This window comes from Zonotrichia albicollis, chromosome 8, assembly GCF_047830755.1.
Source record: "Zonotrichia albicollis isolate bZonAlb1 chromosome 8, bZonAlb1.hap1, whole genome shotgun sequence".
NCBI lineage: Eukaryota > Metazoa > Chordata > Aves > Passeriformes > Passerellidae > Zonotrichia > Zonotrichia albicollis.
In genome coordinates, this window is record NC_133826.1 from 37,062,140 (window position 1) to 37,087,531 (window position 25,392).

The 25,392-nt window shown below is 38.7% G+C and overlaps 1 protein-coding gene across 10 annotated transcripts in view; it reads left to right on the forward strand.

The window, feature by feature from the left end:
- Window positions 1–25,392, forward strand: part of LOC141729897 (N(6)-adenine-specific methyltransferase METTL4-like) — a 52,508-nt gene that overhangs the window by 20,734 nt on the left and 6,382 nt on the right. Inside the window, exons 10-12 of one of the 10 annotated variants that reach the window (XR_012581461.1) lie at window positions 85–188; window positions 14,499–14,616; window positions 19,805–19,871. The exons of 1 other annotated variant lie outside the window; for it this stretch is intronic. The gene's annotated coding sequence lies outside the window, so the exon portion shown is untranslated. Of the gene's footprint in view, window positions 1–84; window positions 189–14,498; window positions 17,376–19,804; window positions 19,872–23,584; window positions 23,766–25,392 lie in introns of those variants that run through there. 8 more of the 10 variants (XR_012581460.1, XR_012581458.1, XR_012581464.1 and 5 more) reach the window with 8 other exon arrangements.

A 25,392-nucleotide genomic window follows, 5' to 3' on the forward strand; every position in this document is an offset into this window, starting at 1 on the left:
GAGGTGATAGGGTCATCTTTTAAACATAATTATTTACCTGTTATGCTGAATTCATAATTTAAATAGCCCCTTACACTTTTGTAGGTCTCCAAGACCCCAGCTGTTCCTAACCAGCCATCAGATTGTTCAGTGTCTGTCAAAAGATTCTTCTGAGGCAGAATCTGCATATCAGTGATAAGTGAAACCAGGTAATATAACAGGACAATTTAAGATCTGGTTTCCTTTTATGTTATATATGTCAATTGCTCAGAGCGTACAATGCTCTATGTTGTGTCAAGCCCTGTATAAAAACGCAAACTTGCTCTGAAGAGTTTACAAAGTTGGTAAGAAATGAAAGAAAAAGGGAGAAGATAAGGATGGAGGAATACAGGATGGTAATGAGATATTAAAGGTGTATTTAATAAGTATCAGTCTAGGTATTATGCACATCTTCAGTGTTCCTAAGAAATTGTAAGGTTGTTTCCCCCATTTTAAATGGGATTTTCTTTAGTATTCTAGCATCACACATTCAAATAAAAAATTGGTGGAGTGTGTATTTTACTTACAACATTAACAAATTAAAAGGGTTTTTTAAGCTCTAAATTCTTCTTGTGACAACAAGTGACAACTGTGATTACTGAAGAATTTTCAGAAAGTATGTTGTTTGGTACATCTGTTGTTGTTTTAGCAGGACAATGGTAAAAGTTTCTTTGGCTAGGTATTCTCTACTATTTAAAGCCTTTTAACATTATGTGTTATTGCAAAAAAACTCAGTTGCATTACAAAAAGAAGTAATTTTAAGCTTTTTCTATACATGGAGTACATCAAGTGTCATAATCAAACTTTTATGAATCTTCAGGTTTGAGTGTGATTTTGAAATGTCAAATTAGCATATGACCTTTACTTGTATTTTTAAACTTCTGTGAAGTAAAAAGAATTATATCAGTAAGATATGTTTTTGGAATAATGATTGCTAGGCATGTACTCCTGTGGAAACAACAAAACTTCTTTTGCAAGATTAGACATTATTAAAGAAGTGAGATAAGTGAGGAGGTCGTACCTCTTCATAGCATTCAGCTTGGATAGGTGTCAGCAGCAGCAAAGGGTTGACTTTTAAAAATAGATTTCCAAATTACATAAACAACTATAAATTGCAGGAGATAATGCTACTCTGCCTTGATAATTGCATTCATTAGCCTCAACATGCCAATAAAGACTTGCCTACTGCTTATTTTGGATTAGACATAAGAGGAGGAGAATGGAAGGGGGCTGGAGAATAGCCAAGGGACACAAGCTATGTTCCAGTTGCTGAAAGAAGTCTTGTGGTGTCCCAGCTGGCAGGTTTTTTCATAGAATAGTTTGATTTGGAAAGGACCTTTACAGGTCATGTAGTTCAACTTCCCTGCAACGAGCAGGGACATCTTTGTTCAGATCAGGTTGCCGAGAGCCCTATACCCAGCCCCTACCTGACCTTCAATGTTTCCATGACTGGGTCTGCCAGTTTTTTGTGGAGAGAATTGTGTATGTGCATGTGTGTGTGCAGGCAAAGCTGACCTGTTGGAGTAGTGCGAATCACTAGTACGCAGTGCTTTGAATAACAGTGATATGTGCATTGCTAGAAATTTAACATCACCATATTTTTACTTGTCAGTGTCCTAAGGTTACCAGTTTGTGGGGAAAAGGTACTATTTATTTGGTTAGAGATGTCCCAATACCATGCATGGTTTGAAAGCTTGCTTGGGGGCTGTTTAATGGATCTATTTTTGCTTTGTAATCTTCTGGAAGCGTAACATTGTCACTGATAAGTGAACGGCATAGCAGCTGCCCAGGTGTGTTCCCATAACCCTGGCCACATCTCAGAAGCATGGGAAGCCTGCAGGGGGTTGGGCAGGTGCATGGTTCTGTGGGTTCTTTGGCAGCTTCAATGTGCCTTGACATCACTAAAATGACATCAGAGCTGTTCTAATGGGGCTGGGTCACTTTGCTGGGCCTAGCTTTGAGGACTTTCCTTCCTGGCATAAAGGAGTTGAGGTTATCACCTTCTTGTCAGGGTTGTTCTTCAAGTAGACTGAAAATTTTCTAAAGAAGGTTGCTTTTTACTCGCCAACATTTTTTATTTAACCTGCTGAACTCTTGATGTGCCGCAGAGCCTGGGCTTTCAGCTCTGGGTCTGAGCCTGCACATGGGCTGTTTTGGGGTTAGAGAGTTATGGGCCATGCTCTGAGGGCTGAGATTCAAAATTCTTCTGGTCTCAAGACATCCAGGCTTTCTTGGAAGTACTCTGACTGCCAAACTGCAGGCAGAGCTCTGTAGTGGTCCTCCCTTCTGGCTTTTTGGCTTTTTAGCTACCTGTCTTATGAAAAGGAGGGCTGGGAGGCACTGTTGACACTGAGGTCTTGACACTGCAATCACAATGCTTTCTTAAGAAATGCATCATCTTTCATACTTTCCCTGTGATGAGAAAAATCTGAAATTTCCATTACTTGTTTCAGACCATTTTTATATTTCAGTTAGTAATTTGCATTTGCTTACAACAAAGTAAGTTTGACTTTCCATAAGCTCTGTTTTTTGGTGCTTAGTTTTTCCTTCCTCCTTCTCTATTTCTCAACTGGTTTTCTTCAATCTAATATTCGTTTACACATTAGTAACTTTATTTTGTGAAATATTTTTTACTGGAGGTGCCTGTAGATTTCTTTTAACTGTCAGGAAGGCTTGTCTGTAGAATTGCATGATTTGAATTTATTTTTTTGTTATCTGTTTCCACAAACATCTGTAGATAACAGAGTGTGGCACGGGATTGGAAACATGAATCCTGTGTGGTATGGGACTGGAAACATGAACACCACATCTGGTGATTAGGGGGGAATGAGGGGCTACTTAGTAAACGTTAGCTGGAGGATGGGAAGTTGTGGCAATAGCAAAATTGGCTGCTGCCACAAGAACATAAAAATGTGCAAGCCACATGAGAGAAAGGTGTGATTTCTCTGTTGTGTTGCCTAACTTGTAAGTAAAAAAGGACAACAACAGTACCATAGCAGGAGTACTATCTACAAGGGAATGTTTATTTATCACTTCTCTGGTGCTACCTGTTTGATAACAAAACAAGAAAGTAAGGCCTCATTTGATGACCTTTATGGAAATGATAGCCCTGACAGAATTCAGGAGACTTTTTCAGATCTGCTAGGGAGATAGTATTCATGGTTAAAATACTGTAGTAGCAGCAGTCCCCACTGGGGAATGATGAGCATTGACTCCATGGTTGCAGAAGGCTGATCAATCACTTTATTCTTGCTACACTCTCCTGTACTATATGAAAAACCCATTGCCCATGCCAAGCAGTCCAATACAGCTTTGACCTCATTGGCCATCAATCCAAACACCATCACCAGAGTCCAATTAAGAAATCACTCTTTGGTAAATAATCTCTGTAACACATTCCACAGGTGCATAACAACAGGTGCAGCAAGTAGAGATAAGAATTGTTTTCTCTGAGCCTTCTCACAGCTTCCCAGGAAAATCCTGGGAGAGAATTATGTCTCTCTCTGTTCAGAGGATATGTGATTACCACGAAATACTACTACTAAAATGCTGTGAAGGCAAATATTTGAGTAAGATTTTTCTCTGCTATTGTTCAATATGCAGTGGCATGTCTTCCTTTTTCCCATGTCAGTAAGTAAATTGTGTTAAAGTAAAATAGCAGTATTGCTTATGACTGGTTTGATGTCAGGCACGCATATTCAGTTTTCCTTTTCTTGTGTAAAACCCAAACAATAACTTCTGCTGAGGGAGAAGGAGGTCATACATTCTCATTTTGTCTGTAATATTGCCTCCATTTGCCTCAGACTGTGGAGCCTACAGTCCTTTAAGCACCTGGGATTGCTGGAATAGTCACTTTGGGGTATCTTAGATCTCTTTTTACCCTTCTGTGTCCTTCCTTAAAGGGTATTTCTGTAACACACAGTTTTGAGATGAGAAAATGAGGGTCTGTAAAGAGGAGAAAACAAAGTGGAAAACAGTGCCCAAAAGGCAGTGGAATAATGAATACTGGACACTTCACAGCTAGTGCCATGAGAGTGCTCATGGTTCTCTAAACCATTACTGTGGACAAGCTCATTCACATGTTTGAGACTTTATTGTAAAGATCTATCTCTTTGCCTTTTTGGAGATGGAGACATTTTTCAACCCAGGAGAGTGGGTGCAGTCCCCTGGCCAGCATTTTTAGCACAGCAGACGTTGCACACTGCTGGTTACAGGTCAGCTGCAGAATTGTACAAAAATCTGAACTTCATGTGTGGCCTTTTTTTCAGCATAAAGTATGGCTGCGCACTGACTACTATGTAGAAAATGAAATGCATTCAAAGTAAAACCAGCACAAAGGCAGAGATAAGTTAGAAATTTAAGAATAGCTAATGATGTAATAGGCTAAAAATATCTGCATCGAGGGTCATGATTTTACAGGATCATTAACTGAAGTTTGTCGCAAAATTTTGCCAGTTTATTTAATAGCACTGTCTTGTAACAGCTTTATGCCATTAATTCAGGAGACAGCTAATTGGAAATATTCTTATGGCACTTTTACTGCCCTCAAACTATTGCTTGTGTGTCTTAAACGATTTGCATCTTCCGTTACTCTGCACTCCAAAAATTAGGCTGAGTTCAGAAAGAAAGTATGTGTCCTTTTCTGAGGTTCATGGTTCATCTATTGGTTCATATAACTTCAAAAAGATAGTTATGACATAAGAATTACATTTTTCCACGTCAAAGTGACCCAGTCAAAACTTCAGCTGAAAATTTTTATGAGGCCTACAGCCTAATTTTTTTAAAGTACCCAAGAGAGTTTAGATTATAAGGAGCTATTTTTGACCAAGTAAACTGGCCAGCAAATTTATGAGGATTTCTAAATTTCTAATAAAGTCAAGGGAGTGTAGAACATAAGAGGAGTCTAAATATTATTACAAATTTCACTGCATGATGCAACTTCCACAGATTTATTATTTTTTTGGTCCTGTGCTCTTCAAGGTTAATTGTGATAAACCTCAAAGTAAAAAATGCCACAGGAATCAACAATGTTAATATTACCTCTAGCATTATAGGAGGAAACTTTCTGGTATTACAGTGCTGAAAAGCCTCATTTGCAGAGGCTGGCAACTGTCTTACACAACAATTTCATTTAGTTGATACAATCATGGCTTTGTATAGCCATTTACATAATGACATTATAGGTCTGTAAGAGAAATAGGATTATATTATCCCATAACAAAGTTACTGAGGTTTTGATATAATATGAAGACTCCACTTTTACATATGATTTTCATGAGAACACTCTTACAAGGAAATTATTTGCCTACTATCACATTGCTCTTTTTGAGGTCTTAAGTAGCCCTGTGAAGTCTAGGCCTTTTCCTAAGTGTCTGCTGGTGATAGGTGGCCATTTCACTCCAAATCACTGTGGTAACAAACTCTTCTTTCACATGAGTAGTTTGCCTTTTCCTCTGTGTATATATAGAAGGTGAAGCACAACAAAGTTGTGGCTTTGTCACACGAGTTTCTTTACAGGAGGATTTGCTGAATGTACACAGTGTGTGCAAAAGAGGAAGATCTTTTACAAATTCAGAAAGGAATGATGGGCAGTGAATAGTGATTGAGCTGTGGGATGGCTCCTTTGCAAGGGGGATGGATGTGCTTTTTTGTAGTTTATCTTTCCATCGTGGTGAGTACTCTGATTGGAAAGGTTGCATCAATAACAAGAGATTCACTTCAAATGAAGATGTTGCCTCAGAGTTTTTAATTCTCAGTCATAAATCTTTGCCAGAAATCTAAATAGCTCTCTCAGCTTTTCAGATCTCTTCATTATACAAAATCTCTTTGATGATAGTACTAGCAAAAGCAAGAGAAAATAAATCCAAATGCATTTGCAGAGTTGACTCCCTTTGCAGCCCAAAGATGTGAGATTATATCTGTTATCTTCATAATTTTTTACTAGCCATTTATGAAATGCTTACCCAATGAAGATGTAATAATTTTCACTTGAAATCTTGGTACTAGATATTTAGTTTGAGACCAGCTGTGACACTTAAGTATTTCCTTCTTTGATGAACCAGATGATGAAATAATCTAGTCTCCTTATGAGAAGCAGTCAGAAGTATGATAGCTTTCCTATTTAAGAATCAATATAAAGGCAAGATGGTAAAATCTGGCAGGGCATCTGTAACATGAATGCTTTATTATGAAGAAACGGAGGCTTCATACAGATTTGATTACAGAGGATTACTTATCTTCCTTTGCAACAGCCAGGGATTAGCAAGCAGTCCTTATTCTTCTGCATACTCTGCGTGTCTGTTTGTGAGAGAAGGGGTATGTGAATAAGATTTAGGGATACAACTATTTAGTTTTTCTCTCAGTGGGTACTATAGGTGATAGTTTCATATTTGCAAGACCTTTTTTCTTTCATTTCTTCATAGCAGCAGCGCATGTGATGGTCCTCAACTGGAATGAACTTGTGAATTTTCTTGGAAGCTGATGAAATGCTGCTACATTACACAAACAAAGCCTTTGCCTGACAGCTTCTGGTGTCCACTTTTCTCATCACTGATCATCCTTTCTGTGAATTTCTCAGCTTATTCAGACTAGAAAACAACAGATAGCTCCCTATAAGTCAGGCGTAGTATTTTCTAAACCATCTGTGACTATTTTTTGACTCATTTTTTCCATGTAATCCCAACACTTTTACTCACTGCATCAGACATAGCTCCTTCCATGTCTTACAGGGGTACCAAACCAGACTATAATTGCCAGCTACATGTGATTTTAATTAATGCTTTACCTTGAAGGAACTGAGCTGCTGGTGGCAGCTGAGGGTGTATGAGTTCCTCATCTTGTGAACATTGCAGCCTCGTGTTATAATCCACATCCAAAACCCACCTCCTTTAGAAATGAACTGCAGCTGCTCCTGATATTTAACATTGTAAACTTCTTTTGTATCTTTTATTGACCCTTAGAAACATCACAGACCACAATTTTAGAAATATTGAGCTAAGTATCTAACAATTCTTGCTTCTAGGTCACATGGTGTGCTGGAGTTGGGTAACACTGTCACCTGCAGACATTCCCTTTTTTCTGATTGTTCTAGTAGAGCCTGCTCATGTTGAGCTATAAATCTCTTTAGACTGAAAAAGGCACATAATTCAGGAGGCTTTCTAAAAGCAGCCAGAGCATTTATCTATTTCAGTTGCAAGTATTCCATCTTTCTGTAGCAAAGCTCTATGTCTGGGGAGAGCTTAATATCAGATACAGTTTTCCCACTGGATGGGGATCTTTAATGTATCACTTGTGAGTAGTAACTCTCTTTGCTGACATTTACAGTTGCTGTTGATATTTCTTACTTCTTAATGTTTCCAGACACTGAGCCTTCCAGGAGGGCCTAAGCCGACTCAGGCTGGGGTGCATTTGCCTCCTCTGGGAAGCTGTTTTGCAGTTTTGAATATCTCAGCTATTCATAAAAAGGCAATGTGACTTTGCTAGCCCTCCAGAGTACATCTGTCTCACTGACTCACCGCAGAGATGCTGAAAACAAATATACTTGCCAGTCCTGAAAGCGGTGCTTGGCTTGTTGGCTTTTTCATGCACTTGGAAGAACACAGCCAAGCTTTCTCAGGAAGGGCTTTGGGCAGACAGGTCAAGATGGCAGAGGCACCCAGCCAGGATGGCAGCTCAATGGATTGAGAGCTGGACTGCTGCATCATCTGGTTCATTAGAGGATGAGGCACTTAATTGTCACAGCTGGTGTCATAGTGAATCTCTGTCACCTTGGAGAAGAATGATAATTACTGAGTATGACCAACATGAGCTCTAGGAAGAGATGACTGGTAGCATGCAATGAAGGAGTTTTTATGAGGACGTGCAAGATGAGAGTAAGTCTACATAAAGCTGGAATTCCAAAGTAATGGGTCAGTATAAAGCTTAGGATTCCAGGTGAAAACTTGTAATGCATGCCAAGCTTGTATTAAAAAGGTAGCCTCTTTTAACCTTTAAAATATTTAATGAACTTTTCACTTGAAAATTTGACCTATGATGAAGATTCTCTTTAGTTTGAGAGGTCTGAGTTAATTTCTGAGTTATTTTCTCTTCCCAGGTTTTGTTTGCAGTGTGCTTAGCTGAGCATGATGCAAAATACTTAGCCATGTATAATGTAAAAGATCAAAAAGGCAGCTCAGGCCTTCAGCTGTTGTCTTTAAAGAACCATCACTTACATGCTTACTACCTACTAAGAGGCTGAGATTTATGTGTGCTAAGTCTCTTATCTGGCTCATTTACTCCATCTTTGGGAGCATGATTGTAGGTGGAGAATGAAAACGGAGAGTTCAGAACCAGTTGAGAAAAAGCAGTGGTGATTTCAAAGCACTGAAATTAAGGCTAATATCTCAAATATTGTCATGGTCACTTGTCTTACCTAGCATGTTCTTAAACTCCTTTGCTGTGACAGAGGTGGCTGTTAACTGAAGAAAAGCAGAAAATACTGCAAACCACTGATGGTGGCACTAGAGCCCCATCCCTGTGTTCTCCTCCCCTGAAAGCTAATAAAGAACATCAAAAATAGATGTTATCGGGCCATCAAGAATTAACAACATGCACCAGATGGTAACACCTACCCTTTCCTATATACCTAATTTTAGCCCAGACTATTTACCAGCAAGTTGTGGCAAAGGTTGAGGAACCCAGTGCCGAGGATCAGGAAGTGAGTAGAGGCAGGAGGGGCAGAGAGATTTTCTCTCACTTCTGACCCTCTTTCAGTTAATAATTTTAATCAGTGCCTTTGCACACCACGATTACCCTCAGTGAAATGAATGAAACTCTTTCCTTCAGCCTCAAACTATCAACTAGTAAACTGCCCGTTGAAATCAGTTGACATACCCCAAAAAATGGGGCTATGTTTCATGGCTGAAATTGAACTGTCTTCCTGAAGGTGTTATCATGGGAAATGCAATTAGGTTATGTAGTGTGTGTGTAGGGTGGGCACATATGCTTATGGATACACATACATATTTTCACTCATCATGTTTTGTCCTTACCTCCTTGCTTTACTTGCTTTCCTTTCCTGGCACTAGCAACAGTGTGATTTAGGACAGTGCATTGGTGCACTTTGGATCTGTCATTCTTGTGATGGAGTATCTAGACTGAGACCATGTTTTCACCACAGGCTAACTCAGGCTCTCACATACATTTTAGTAAAAATCTCTCTGTCAGTAGCACACTTCAACTTTTCACCTGTGCTTATGTGAGCTCTGAACAGATCTTTGCTTGCCCAGTGAGGGGCACAGTCTAAAGTCAAGGTCGCTGCTGAGAGGTGGCCCAATTCAGCAATGCAGTTCTGTCCAGTGCAGGGAATGGCTGAAAAGTGCTGGGCAAGAAAGAAAGAGGTCAGGATTTCTCCACCTGGAACGAAGGATGCCACAGTCAGGGTGAGCAGACCCTGCACCAGATGTGTTTGATAGCAGGTGGTCTAGTTTCTCCGATGGAGGAGAAGCAGGTTTCACTGCTGGAGGTGTCCACCCCAGATGCTGCAGCCCCCCAGCAAGGGACAACTGGCATTTAGCAGCCTTATCTCTGTCCTCTGTCCTGTCATCGTTCACTGAGAGCAGACCACACCAGCTTTGCCAGAGGCTTGGCTTTCACATCCTGGGCACGAGTCACATCCTACAGTGCATGACTCCTGCCTTGATGCTGAGCAAGGGGCTGACTGGATTCCCTGTACCCTTTGATGTGGATTTTCTTGCTCAGTCCCTGCCAGGTCAATTGGCCACAGGCTTCAATTTACCCATGAGTCCTTACTTTGAAGATGCAGGGAGGGTCTGCAGATCAGAAGAGACCTGAAAATTTGTGAAAGAGGATGTAATCAACAGGAGAATTTTCCCCAAAACACTGGCAAACTGCTCTGCCTTTGAGAAGGTCATGTATAGATTTAATTTATTTTTGTTAAATTGCCATATCACCAGCTGTTTCCTAGTGGGAAGTTCCATACACAAGATGTTTAAAATGTTCTTCTGGTGCGGATGCTTCGTGTAAACAGCAGTTCAGTGAGAGACAAACTGCCCTGAGTTGCGCCAGTGAGTAAAAATTACTAGAATCCCTGGTTCTGATCTACTGACTAACTGCTGAGCATTTTCTGTATTTTGTGCCTGGTTTGAAGTGCCTGAAAGTTATTGGGGTTTATATTTATTATTTAACAGACTTCTCCTGGGAAGACAGCTCTGGCCTCTCTCCACTATGTTTTTCAAGAATAAAAAGCTCACAGACCTATTAATTTTGAAAGTTACATTAATGGAAAAAGGACTGTTGAATTTTTTTAAGGTTGAGTTTTCACATTTACAGTTTGAAAAATCATTCATAAGGAATCAGTTTTCTTTATAGAACTGCTGCCAATTTCACAGGTGCAAGCATTAAATTTGTGTATGGGATGCAAATTGCTTTATGTGAGTAGTCAAAATGTGAAATTATAATTGTATTAGTTAGGTAAAGTATAATTTGTTACCCCTGACTGAACATAGTAGCACTGGTCATTACAAAGAATACAAGAAACCCAGTGATGCCGATGATTCTTACATAAATGCTGGCCTATGTGGGCATTTAAAACGGACAGATGATTAATAAAATAGCATAACTTTGTATCCCAGGATTCCCATAGCTTCAATATCCTTTCAGCTTGTATTTTCAGAACACCAAGCAAAATGAGTTGCTGTGAAAATACTGCTGTTATAGCAGAGCACCTTTTTTCTTGTAAGCTAATACAAATAGTAGAGAAGATTAAAAACCACCTAAATTTAAGGTTCTTAATTCCCATACCTCTTTACCTAGGATCTCAAGAAGTTGATAAATTCTAATAAAAGCTATTAAAAAAATAAAATCCAGAGAACATATGGCATTTGACTGCATAGCAAAGAAAGATGCATTTTTGCCTTTATCCAGCTGACTACATCATCTTTGGGCAATGAGCAGTGAGCCAGAGTCAGATTTGCTTCCTCAGCTGCCTTAAACTGCAACAGGCCTTAAAAAGAGACTTTCTAGCACTAATAGTGTTTCAATTAAACTTTCAGAGGACTCATTCAAGTTTAAAGTTTGAATATCTTGACACACAAAGGGCAAACACCCTTTCACTGAAGGATTTTATTCTGCAGCATGGTCAGGAACTTGCAGCAGCCTTGAGTTAATTGAATGCAGTCTGCAAGAGAAGTGTAATGGAGCATCCAGACACAATGCAATATATTCAAGTGTTTGTCCATATAAGTAGTTAATTGATTGTGTTGCTATGAAGCACAATTCAAGGTTATTGTATTATCTTTAGCACAAAGCTGTACAATTACGGAATCATACAGTTTGCGAAATACATTTAAGGGCAAGGTAGGCTTAACTACTATGTTGGGAATGACAATGAATTATTTTTCCTTTCTTTATCTTACTGTACCCTTCACAGCTCAGGGATGTCATCTGGTGCTTGGTAAAATCCTACTTCTATTTTGATTTTCTACTGGAAGGATTGATGGTAAAAGAGATTGTGTGTGGTTTCCAAGGGCATGCATTCATGTTAAATATGGTTTACATTTGGAGTCTTGATAATTGACCACTGCCAATCATTCATGTATCATGCTTTCAGCCTCTCAATAATGTGTAGATGTTAAAAAAAGCATACAAAAAATCCTATACAAGGCTTAGCCTATCGTCCTCTCTTTCTAAACCTTTTAAGCACTTTTCTACATGATCATGAAGTCCAGAAACTTACATAAAAGCTGAAATTTTCCTGGAAATCTTTATTCAGAGGAATGGGGAAGTGCTGATATTTCCACAATTTCATTGAGATTGTGAAAGTTTGATTCTCTTTTTTCTTCTATCCAAGCATCCATCTGGACCTTGTGAAGCTCATGTGAAGACAGATTTGAAAGCAATATTCCATCTTATGTTCCCTTTCTTTAAGTCAAAAAAACCTCCCAAAAATCTTATAACAAATTGGAAGGGTTTTGCTGAGCTAGAAATGTTGAATTTTTGGGTAGGATTTCCTATTTTTTCTCCTGTTCACCATCAGTGCAGCTGCACTAAATGAGGAACAACCTGGGGCAGCAGGCAGAGGGAGACAGGACCACAGATGTGTGGATGCTTCACCAACATTTGTCACCCTTGTGGTACAGTGGTGAGGAGGAGGTGGAGGGATCAAAGAGAAGATTTTTCTGTGTTCATGAAAAAGCTAAACCTCATTAAAGGCATATAGCCAAGCACATGACACAAACTTTATTTAACTTCATTCCAATGCAAGCACAGATATGCTTCAAAATGTCCCACTTGTGTGTGTGTGTGTGTGTGTGTGTGTGTGTGTGTGTGTGTAGCTGGCAGAAATGACATAATGTAAATTTCACAATTGTAGCTATAACTGAAAATAGTGAGGTAGCTACAAATATTGTCATCCAGTACTTGGCATCTTAATCCCTTGCTGTTCAAGGCAGACAAAAATGTTTGTGAAAAGTCTCAAAAAGCCTTATATTTAACAAATGACAGACTGAAACTAAAACATCATGGTCAGGAGCCTTTTTAGCAAATGAAATAGTATTATGTTCTTAGTATGAGTGTTAGATATGAAATACTTCCCAGGAACAACTATTTGAGGGTATTCCATTGAGGAAATAAAATTATTGTGAATTTTAAGTAACTTTGTGAAAGGAGTTTCCATGCAGAAGTATTTAGATTACCTTTCTATCTTATCTATTCATTAGGTGTGGTCTGTCTGCATAGAACAGAATGTATATATATTTATTTCTGTGTATAACAGAATGAAATGCCTTCTGCATGTTTAGTTATGGAGCCTGTATCAGCTAATCTCCTTGAGACTGCCAATGCCATGGTTTCCTCAATGCATTAAAAAAGAATATGGATTGCATGCTACTGTATGTGTTCTTAGATTTCTCCTTTGAATTTGATAGGAAGTTATGGGTTTTCAGTGCTGAGGCCCTAAAGCACTGTACACATGCTAACAAATGCCTCAGACCTAATGAGACAGGAAATTGAGAGGCTGAAATGGAATAATAAAGGAAGAAAAATATTGATGCTTGCATGATCCTGGAAAATGACTGTTATGTTCTATTACAGAAATTAAAATAAGTTTGGCAAGGATTTACTATTGAAGAAAAGTACACATGAGGCTAAACCTAGGGTAAAAGAGCAAAACCAAAACATCATGTCAAACAAAAAGCCTTTGGAAGAGGCATCAATTAAGATACAAATTGAGTTTTAAAAGTATTTTTAATTAAAATGTTTCATTTAATATGGACAATAATACAAGAGAATTATATCTGAACTTTAAAGCAGGTTGACTACCTGTAGGAGAGCTTCTAGATGCTGGTTAAGGAGTTATGGTTTATATCATCAAAAATTAACATATCTATAAAGATGTCTGTCTGTTAGCAGTTTTGAGAATGTATCTACCATTTTGGTGCCTAAGCATAATTTCCTCTTCTTGTTTGCTGTGAAAACCAACAACCAAGGACCTGTGGAGAGTTCTCATTTTTTAAGGATGTTCTGGTCCAAACTGTTTGACACAGCCACCTGCAGGAATTGCCTGGCCTGGCTCTTCATTAACCACTTGTTGAATTTTGTTTCCATGACAACTTCCTATATTATACTATCTCAGAAACTCAGTAGAATTCAGACATCAAGTTAAAACACCTAAATATTTCTCTGAGTTGCATCTCTTGTTTCCTTGGCAACTTCCTCTCAAGTCACCCTAGGATATTTCAAGGCACCCAAGACAAATTTCATCGCATTGATCTTTTTAATGAATTTACACTGACCTGCAGTATACACATTGTACCAAACTTAAAATATTAGATGACAGAATCTTTATTGATTTCATTCAAATGCAGCTTCTCAGCCGAAATCCAATTACTTTGCCCCAGTACGTACATTTTCCCCATTAAGTCTGCAAAAACAGTGCTGTAAGGCGCTATCTATACGTATGCAGACCAATCTGAAGATTAAAAACAACTTTGCATACCAAGTGCAATGTTTCTGACAGAAACAAGGGCACGTTTTTGCTGCTCTGGAGTAATGTGTGATTATTAAAATAAATTCTAATGAGAAAAGGTAAATGCAGAGGAAATCTCAAGAAGCATTGGCTTCTTTGGTACATTGCAAAGGCAGCAGTTAAAGAAACCATAGCACAAAAAAATCATTCCAGATGCTAAATCCCGTCCTTCAGCCCCAAAGGAAAAAACAGCTAACACTGATTCCATGCTGGTCACGAAAGCTGGTGGCTCAATAGGTCTTCCCTAATTCTGCACATTCCCACATTCTGCTTTTCCTATCTTGGAGCAGTGTTAGAGGCTGAAAAAAAACAAGATGAGTCTTGTTGTATCTTGTTTCCAGTCTCTTCCTCCAAAGTCCCCTTAGGAAAGAATGGGCAGTTCTGAGCAAATATTTAGCTGTAAATGTGGGTAAACGTGGGTAAACAGCATTTTCATCTCCCATTTTTCTCCTTTCAGATTGATTGGTCCCATAGCCTAAGGAAGTGAAACCAAGATCTGTTATATAGGAATGGAAAAGTGGAAACCACATCAGACCCTGAAAATTAATCTCTGGAGAAAAGAAAGGGCTGAAAATGTAAGATCCTCACACCAGAATCTTGTCTCCACGTGCAATCCTACCACACTTGGTTTCCCTAGTGTAAACTCATATCCTATTATTTCTGAATATGGCTCACCTTCTTACACTGGCATCTGTTTTTTGCTGACCTCAACCCTGGTTTAGCATCTTCCCATTTTTCTCATAGCTTCCTTTTACCAGGTTTACTGAGTATGCTTCCCTCTAAAATAAAACCATAACCAAGCACAGACAGCACAATGGCTTCCTCACAAGGGTGCAATAGCCCTTCTTACATGGCAAGGGCCACTTCCTCCTCTGTGTTATGGAGATGAATTGGCTCAAGCAAGAGCAGTTTTCTGAGTGTCAGTCTGAATCTAAGCCTTTAATTTGAACCAGTTGATGTTCCCCAGGAACGATGTCTGGGGTGGTCTCTTTTGGTGAAGACCCTTTAAGTCCTGATCCAGCACTGTGCATGTGAGATCCAAAGGAAGGGAAGAAGCAGTGGAGGACAAGGACGATATTTTTATTGCTGTGCAAATTGGTTGTCATGGTGTCAACACAACAGTATTTGTTTAAAAGAAACAGAATTTCTGCTGACAAAGAGATAAATGAAGTTTTAAGAGAGAGAAGTGTTTTGAAGTTAAGCTCAATGCTTAGGAGCACCTGAGAGGAAATTAACTACTTTAAGCTCGCATAAAGCCTAAAATAGAGAGCCTTGTATCACATTAATGCTAATTGACAGATGTGCAACACTTGAATATAAAGATTTGAGTCATACAGTTATATGTAAAAACTAAGCAGCAATGGCTTCATAAGAGGTAACTGGAGATGATTAATTCATACATTAAAAAAAAATTGAGCTGTTTGTCTGAGCCTGAGCGATCATCCATCCCTCTACTGAGTGTCTGCTGCTTTCTTAGTTTTGCCTGGCAGGAAGTGATCCTTTGAAGACATAACGACTTGTCTAATTTTCTGCATGTTAGAAGTCTCATTAAGTATAATAAATTATGAATTCCAAAGAGATTATGGTGGAGGGAATTTGTTGGATCAGAGCGTTAAGTGTTAAGCCCTTCTGCAAAAACATCAGTTTACTGGGACCTCAGCCTAGATAGCACGATAGATTTGGGTAAGATAAATAATAACATTTATAAGTACCAAATTGTATGATATGTGTGTAATTTCAGGCAAACTTAAAGTGCATGGCAATTTTAATGCTATTAAACTTCCTTGTCTCTTGAGAAAAATGATGTATTTTTTTTAAAAAGAATTCCACACACTCTTCAAATTTCAAATGCAATTCATAGTGTTTTGTAGATGGCTTGCACTGCCAAGACTTGCTGTTATGCAGAATGCACTTTAATTAAGATTTTAATGCATGTCTTATGTCAACATTCATGGTTGTATTATGCTGTTTTAGCCTAGTGGTAAAATACTGATATTAAATTTTTAGTAGAAACTGTTCTTTGAAAGTATTTTTTGTTCTTGCTTTTCTCAGACTAATTGTCTTTGATGCACAAATATTTCAACTTTATTTAGGTGGGAGTATCAATGCAGGAGAGTGTATGATGCCTGGAAGGGATGAAGACTAAGTTCAGGAAAGACTGAAAGTCTTTCCAGTGGTTTCAGTTGGTTTTGGATCATGCTGAAGCAAACATTTTCAGATACTTCAGTTCCATATTAACACTCATGTAATGACCAGTTCTTAGTAAGATAAGGTATTTCCTTTATCAAAATATATGATGAAAACATGTATCATTAGAAAGAAGATTTTCTTGAATGAGATCATCCATTTGTTTTGTTGCAGTCTAGCTCTGAGCAAGCAATGCAAATATATGTGTGTTTGAAATAAAGGATGTTTGTTGTACATATGGAATCAGTTTTTGAGATAATATCTTGCTACACCACTACTTTCAAATCATTGACGGAACTGTGGGCATTTTTAAGAGAAGGAACAAAAGTAGAGGCTGATTTATTTACCCTGGAGACAGCTAAAAATCCCATAAGGTTAGAGACAGTGTGTTGATCTGTACTTGTACTTCCAGTGTAAAGGAGTGTAAAATATACTGCCTTTGTCTGTTCCATTTTGTTTCATTACCGACTTAAATTCAGAGGGATTGCCAGAAACAACAAAATGCTGCCTGACACAGTGGTACCTCTTTTACAGATGGGCATGTGGCAATGGCCTGAGGGTTACATCTGCTTTGCATATGAATTTGCATGGTATATTCATGAGAGCCTAATGTGAAGGGTTAGCCTTTATATATTTGTATGAATTATAAAGAAACTGCATAAAATATGTTTCAAAGGCTGCAGGGGGAAAGGGTATAAAATGGAAAACTGACACTTCTTGTGTCCATCTTTTTCTTCATGCATTATGTAACATGCCTTCTACTGCCAATATCCATCAGGCTGAAATTCTTCAGGAAAAACTCAAAATGCTAAATCTTTGTTTGGAAGACAAAGAACCTCACAAGTGAGATGATATTTGTTTGGAAATTGGAAGCTGAACATTTATCCACCTAGGTGAAAGCAATATCACAGTAAAACAAGATGATTTTGGTGCCAGTAGCACTCTCAAATATATGAAGGAGTTCTTGGAATCTTTTCCAGGACTGCTCATCTAGTGAAGTACAGCATTCACCCTCATTCCCTATTATTTTTTATTTCCTGAAATGAATTGTTAACACAGTGAAGACTTTGGAGTGTAGTTTCCAAACTGTCATTAGCCTCAGGAGATCCAGGTTTTGTCTTCTCTCATGCCTGCAAAACCAGATGGACTTTCCATCAAAAATTCTGCTGGCTGAGGATTATTCTCCTTCTCTCCCCCTTACTTTGAAAGAGGGTGGTATGAGAAGGTGTGCTGAGGAAGAAGTGGCTGTGACCATTTCACATTGTGTTCTGATAACCTGGAGCTTCTGCAGAGATTTAACTTTCTGTTTCCCTGTAGCATCTCTTGTGGTGCTCAGAATGGGCACTAGAGGTACCTCAAGGAAAGTCCATTCTTTGACCAGGAAGCTCATCAACATCCAGTCACTTCAGAGAATTTCAGTTCAGAGACAAAAAATATAGACATGTCCCTTTTGTCTGGGTGGGTTTGGTTGATTGTTTTTGTGTGGTTGTAAACCAGATCTCCAGCCCAAGTGACACCTCAGCTTGAGACAAGCACCACCAATCCCAGGTCCACATTCCCATGAGGCCTGAAGAAACAGATATATTCATCACAGCAGAGTCCTGCTGCCAGTAAGGGTGCACATGTTATTCCTTTGGAGAAGTCTATCTGAGTCTATCTAACCTTGTCAAATATTTGCCTTTCACTTTGACAAATTACATGGTTGTTGCCAGTCTTTTTTCTTTTTCTTTTTCTTTTTCTTTTTCTTTTTCTTTTTCTTTTTCTTTTTCTTTTTCTTTTTCTTTTTCTTTTTCTTTTTCTTTTTCTTTTTCCTTTTTCTTTTTTCTTTTTTCTTTTTTCTTTTTTCTTTTTTCTTTTTTTTTCTTCTTTTTTCTTTCTGCAATGGGTTCAAGCTGTACCAGATCTCCTTTCCTGTGAAGAAAGTTACCTCTGCCTGAATCGCCCCTATTGTTGCAGTGCTAAAAGTAAAGCCTCAGCAATTTAAACAGGAAAGTGTCTCATGATTTGGAAAAGACACTAAATCTATCAGGAACCAAGGGGCTTGGGTTACAGATGTGTGACCCAATAGATGGTGAAAATCCATTTTGATTCATCTACTTGTGAGGGTTTTTACATCACACTCTCAACTCAGATGTTCTTTTTTTAGAAGACAGAAAAGCTCTTTGTCTTTTAAACTAGTGATATACCATTATTGAATGAATGTGAGTTCTATTTATGTTTGACTGAAGTGCTTTTGTCGTGGTCTGATCAATCCTTCCTGAGGCTCACAGAAGACTTCCAGCTGGCTTTGCTGAACTTTGCACTGTCTTTACTGCATGACTGTGATTAGTAAGGGAAGGCTTCAGAAGGCTTTGCTTACCTTAGATATTATTCTCCATTTATATATCCTGAGAGTTATGAATTCACATGACTGTAATATCATTTTTTCAAACCCTTGTGAAGATTATTATTTATTATAGGTAGGGTAATAGCACAATTTTTTATACTATAACTAGCAAAATTGCTGAAATTGAGTGCCTTATTTTTGCCAATACTTTTGACAGATACTGCTGTGCTTCCTATACTTTTTATTGCACAACATAGCAGCATGTAAAATGATGGAGAGTGTAGTCTAGTGACTCCAAATGAATACTTGCTCAGTCTGAGACTTTATTCAATGTAAAAATACGAGGTTTTTATACTGAAAGGTTTCAGCTAACTTCTGATTTTTGTCTGTTTTTATTCTGTGATTGTATTTGGAAATTATCTATCATCTTTGAAACAATTATAACTGCATAGAAATGAAATTCTACTGCAAAGGGTGGTAGCCTGGTGCTGCATCTCCCTTCCCATGTGTCTAAGAGCCCCATGTTTAACTTGCAGCAGTATTTTTTAATTTGTCTGTCTGAGGCAGATGCCGATGTGTAACTAATATCACTGAAATATACGAATGCATTTCCATAATTAGTGTCTTGTGAGGGTAGATTTGGATTTAATGCGGGATCCAAGTCTTAAGTGTCTTGCAGATTGCAATATACTGATTAATACTGTCCTCTCAACCAGAACTTAGTTTAACAGCCACCTGTTTCCAAAATATCCAGAAATCCACAACTGGAGTAGCCCAGCAGTTAAATCTGAAAAATGAATGAAGTTTGATGTACACATTGAAATTTAACTATGCTTGTAAAAGAATATTATTAAAGCTGGGGTTGGTAAACATTTGGAAATAATTTTGAATATTTTTATTCAGGATGTATTCAGCCATTAAAATTGGCCCTCCAGGTAACCTTTCATACAGCACTAATATTATTTAAAAGTGGAAAAACTGAATAATTAAATGACTTTAGGGCACAATATTTACCAGATGTAATCAAACAGAGTTCAAGAATGAAGAACAATCAAAATTTACTTTTCTGTATAACTGCTTCCTGCAGCAGGGAAAGGTTTGCTTTCATTGGCCCTCCTTAATTAAATTCTCCATGTATACCATGCTGAATCCATACTCACCCAGCAGCAGCTAACCTAGACAAGAAGAAAGTAAGAACACTGGAATTTAATATCATTTCTTCTCTTTCTGTTGTGTTTGCATTTGCACAGTGCACTTACCCATTTCTTAGGGGAGAATCCAGAAGCAATTATCAGAGGCTTGCCACTTCTGAGAGAGGTATGCAGGAGAGAGAAAAATGAATGTTAGTAGCCAGAGCTTGTTTGTCTTTTGCTGTAGGAATGTCAGTCAAATGCCAGCAGCCTGTAACCCTGCGATGAAGCAGCTGCCCAGCTCTCCCACTGTTGCTTGTGCTGTATATCTCTGTGTCTTGGTTTGTTTCTGGATTGGGAATTTTTCTCACCTGATATTTCACAGAATGAGAAGGAAGTCAGAAGATTATTACAGAGATGGTGCCCTGCCAGGCAGTATCCAATTGAAGTATTGATTAGGCTTGTGAGGGCTCCACTGGACCAGAAATTCTTTGATGCCCGAGTTTGCTGCTGGTGTCTGGAACAAGTTTTATCTGCAACAGAAAACAACATTTTTCATTTCTTTTAACAAAGTGCTTACAAATTGACTGGTCTTTGAAAGGCACATCAACAAATTTTAGCCATGTCCTTGGACCGGCACTACATGGTCTAAAGTGATGGTGCAAGAATGACTAAAATTTCAGAACTAGAAACATTAAGCAATTCCTGTTTTATTACAAGAGGTCTGAAAACAAAGTCATAGGATTGCATTTAAAAATAGTTTTCTATCTGAGTGGAGCAAAGAAGCAAGCATGTTGTGTGTAGAAATCTGCAGTAATTGACTCAGACCTGTGATTCTCCTTGAGCAGTGACTAAGTTCACCCTACTGGGGATGGCAGAGCCGTGATTGTCTTCTTGCAGACAGATGGCCTCCCACACTTTATCTGATTGTCAGGAGAAAAAGAAGGGAAAGAATTGCAAGGGCAAATTGCTATTACTTGGATATGGAGATTTTTGTGCCCTTTCATGCACTGAACGTTGTTTATTGCTACACCTTCTGCAATCCTGTTGCTAACAATCACCCATCTGAGTTCATGCATGGTCACAGCTCTCTTGGACAATGTGTCTCCTTACTCTGTGGTATGTCTTCTTCTGGTTTGCTATCAGCCAACATTAGTACAGCCCTGAGACAAATGTGAAGAGAGGGATACTTCTTGTCTTGTGCCTACTTTTGAAAGGGACCAGGAAACTCAAGGAGGAAAGCCCTCCTATCTGATTCTACTTACAGCTCAGGATCCAGGCTTTGTCTTTGTATTACAGAGAAAAATCTCTGCGGAGTCAAGACCAGACCCCATCCTAAGCTGCTTTCCCTGATGAAAAAGGAAAAGTACTTCAATATCTTCTTGGATTTAAGTGAAAATATTACCTTTTTTTCATGTATAGTCTTAGATAAGTACATGCAATTTTGTAGTATATATTTTAGAGTGCTGCCAAAAGCACTGTATTGTACTACGTGAATGCAATGGCAAAGAGCTAAAGCCTATCTCCTTGTGTCAGATAGGACTGCTACTGGCTAAAACCATTCCTGGCACTATCCCACACCTCTCCATCCCACTGCTGAGTCCCTGAACTTTGTCTTTGACTCTTCCTCTCTGGTTCTCATACAAGTGTGAAGGAAAAAATCACAAACCTAGTTGTTCTTAGGAATGTATAGGGAATGTTCAGTTTTCAAGTAAAATATTATGCACCCCTTCCCCCACTCCCTCCCCTTATATAAGACTTTCTTTGGCTTTCATAAAATCAGCCAGTGGAATTTCATCCATAGGAGAAGTAATAAATCTGCCAGGAAAGCTCATTAGTTTAATTTATTATGATTAAATACAAGGATTGTTCACTTCACTGTTTCATCAAGGATTATAATCAAGATTTTAAATGTGGCCAGAAGGGACATTTCAGCCAGTGAATCAGTCCAAAAGACAGAAAGCAGGTCTTGTATAGGAAAACATAGTTAAATATGCAAGTACAGTACGTCTGTGTGTGAATCTGAAATATAATTGCATAACAGTCTCGACATTTAACATGAAACAATTCTAGGAGGGACTCATTTGGGGATGGAGGCTGAGTGCCATTATTTTTCCTCTCCTTAGAACTAAGTTTAACATATAACCTTTTAATAGAAATATGAGCAAAATAAACAACTAATTCTTTGTGGTCCAAAGCTGTCTGGACAGACAGATGGGTTTCAGGGAAGATTGTTTTCTGTATTCCTTGAATGACCTAAAATATTTCCAAAGCAGATTAGTGTTTTAAGGGACCATTCACACTATCCAATCATCTCTCCTAAAATTACTGCTTATAGAGCCCGTGACTCAGCATGTGTTTTCTAGCAGTGGCTCGTGAGAGAAATGGTTTATTGGTGGCTGAGGATTGCATCTTTCTTCCTTAGAATGCCTTTAACCATTCCCTGAACCTGTGGGCGGGATTCACTCATGGTTTTGTCCTATCATCCTCTTTTTTTCTCTTCCTCTTTTCCTTTAAATCTTTCCCAACGTAATCCCCACCTCCCCAGTGTGTGTGGGAGCTATTAGTGAGGCAGGTGCATGCCAAGGACTGGCGTTTCACCAAGTGTTTGTGCATTTCTCTAGAAAAACAGAGGAAAGTCAGGAACTGCCAGAGTCAGTCAGACCTCTGGTTTCTCTAATCCACCATTCTCTGACATTAGGCACATATTCCTCTGAACCATATAAATTCTCTGTGCTGTTTTCTTGTTTCCTTCTCTTTTTACAGGTAAATTTAGTCCAGTCTGTGGAACTATGGGGGGAAAAAAAGGTAGTAGCAGAATACAATAGGATTTCAGTTGAAGGAGAAACATATTTCTGGGCTGTTCCTTTTTCATGAGGGATATTTGCTGATGCCTGAATGCTATAATGACAAGTGCACAACATTCCACTTACACAGCTAGTTTGGGCACTTAGCACCAGTGACTGTATGAGCACATTGAGCAAGTTTAGGGACAACCTGGAAAAAAAATCAGGAAACACAAAGCAAAGGAAGCACAGAAAACAAGTTTGCTCTAGGATTTGAACCAAGTACTTTGACCCCTAAAATCTGAAGCAGAAAATCAGATTAAACCATGATTAAACAAGAGGATATGTTAAAAAGGTATGCATTTACTTGTTGAACATCACTTAAGAACAATTAAGATTGAAAGTTAGCAAAACTTGAAGAAAATACCCATATGGAAAGAAAGGATATATTTATTACATTTTTAATCAAATGTAGCACATTAAACATCATTTGTGTGGCAGAGGAGAACTGACTGACAAAAATCCAAGAAAATAAGATTTTGTAGGAAAACTTCAGTTTGTGGAAACTAAAATTTGGAGGGTGTAACTTAAGCCCTGCTTAATCAAAGCCGAAATTTTTGTTCTAAGCTCAGCCAACGTCCCCAGATACCTATTAATTTGGAGATTAGGCTCCCCTGGGAATGGGACTTCAGGTGTAACTCCCTTGATGCTGGCTCATTCAGGCTGAGGGCTTCAGCCCAAGGAGGAATCTGCTCCTGTGGAGGTCTGGGACAGGAGTGAGGCGGCTGCTGCTGCAGAGATGACTTTTGGGCAGCCAGGAGCAGTGTGAATGCACTGCTGTCTGTCTCACCAGACACCTGTGCTGCACAGCAGCTGTGGAATGGCCTGCCACAGGGCATGGGGACGTGCTGCCCATCCCTCTGGATGGCCATCCTTCCAGCCAGCTCCATGTTTCAACTTTAGCAGCAGGTCCTGTACTCAGCCACCACTCTCAGGCCCACAGGATGGGAAATGTGGTTGCTCTTTTGTGTGGGCTTTTTATCAGATGGAGCCAGGTGGTGCACGTTCTACTGCCATTAAAATGCAATTCTCTTCAATGAATCCTTGCATGTAGGTAGGGACTGCCACGTTAGATCATTTGCAAGTCCTGCCACCATCTGGGATTTATGTGCAGCGTTACTCAAATGATACATGGTGCACCCCCAGGAAAATGATGGCAACGAAGAGAATGTACACTGAATGCATTCATCGACCCTATTCCTAGGAGGAGAAGCAGAATCTGTTTGAGCCTTCTGGTAATCGTGTGTGGGTTTTTTTTTTTCCTTACAATAATGATTGTTAAAAAATCATTGTGTGCATTAAAGTTCATTTTACAAGAGAGTAAATGTCATGAATGTATCAGTGAAATATTTTCAGGGTTGGGCCCATGTGTCTGTCTGATTAAAGAAAGCTTGAGTTTTGCAGGCAGTCTCACATGTGATGAGGTGGTTGTTATGGTAACAATACATTTTTTATGAGTTGTAATAATGACAGAGCAACATCTTTTAAATTATCAGGATTTAAAGTTACAGCTGCTTTGTTTTGCCTTCCATTAACCCCTTAAAATAGTGAAATATTTTCATGGCTCTGTGGTAACATCTGCATGCTTTTCTTGAGTGTGTAAAAAAAAAGATCTTTAAGAAGGTGTATACCTCAAATGAATAACAACTTTCATTGTGCCTCAAGAATATTGCTTTTTCCATACCCACTGTGATTACTTTTTACTATTTTTTAAACAAGTATGTTTCTTACAGTATGACAATCTTAAGTGTAGCCAAAGCGCTGGAAGGATTCCTAGTGTTCCCAAAATTAATATTGATGTTGCAGTAATTTGCTGCTAATGTTTTTGGGTGTCTTCTGGGAAGAAATGGAACTTCAGTGATCCTTGTGACTTTCCTAGATATCCCTGCTGGAAAGATTTGATTTGATTCAAGGTTTATTCTTCACTACAGCCTGCCAGCATGTGCACATGCTCAAGACCACTGCTCACCAGAAGTCCTGATGATTCTGCAGGAGCGCAGAGACTTTTTTCTGAAAGAAAAAGGACTTTTGTCTTTAGTGGAGAGAGAACAGGGATTGCATTCACACATAACTCACATTTGTCACCACTCATGTATGAAGCAGAAATATCCAAGGATTTCACTCTTGTGCCTTCTTTTAGGCGCGGTTGCCCTCAACACATCCAAGTCATCCACTTAAACAGCCCATCCCACTGCTGTTGTTGACCAGGAAAATTTTATTCCTTTGGATGAGACAGACTATACTAAAGAGAAATCATGAGCAGCTTAAAAAAAAACTAGCCATGGCTAAGATATTTCTGGAGTCAATTTGTGAGACTTTATTCTGGAGTGTGTTCCATTCACACACAGGAGCTCAGGGGTTTGGTCTGCACTGAATGCAGGGCTCCTCTACTTGCTGCCTGAGGAACAAATATTTCAGCTCACTAGGTCTCCTTTCTACTGATGTTGCTAATATGTGAAAAGGAATTGTGGAAGAATAGCACAAATAGAAGTTATCTGTAGAGAAAACCAGAAGTAGAATCCAAGAAGAAACCACTTTTCCTCACTGTTAAGGAAGCCACACATTTAAATTACAAAAAAATACAATGTAGAGTTTGCTTTTATGTGTCCTGTGTGTCTAAAAAATGTTTTGCCTGTTTCTGAAAGTATTTAAAAGAATATTTGGTCCTCTGTTGCCGTCAAGCTTCTTTACCCCCTAGGCCATTTGTTGACAAGCTTCCATGTATCATTGCTTCTAAACACCTAAGAGACCATTTTAAATGTTAAAAAACTCCATACCCATCTGTTCTTTGAATAAATTTTAATGAAAGGAAAAAAGGCATTTTTTATGTAGAATTTTACCTGAAGTGGATCATGTTTTGTT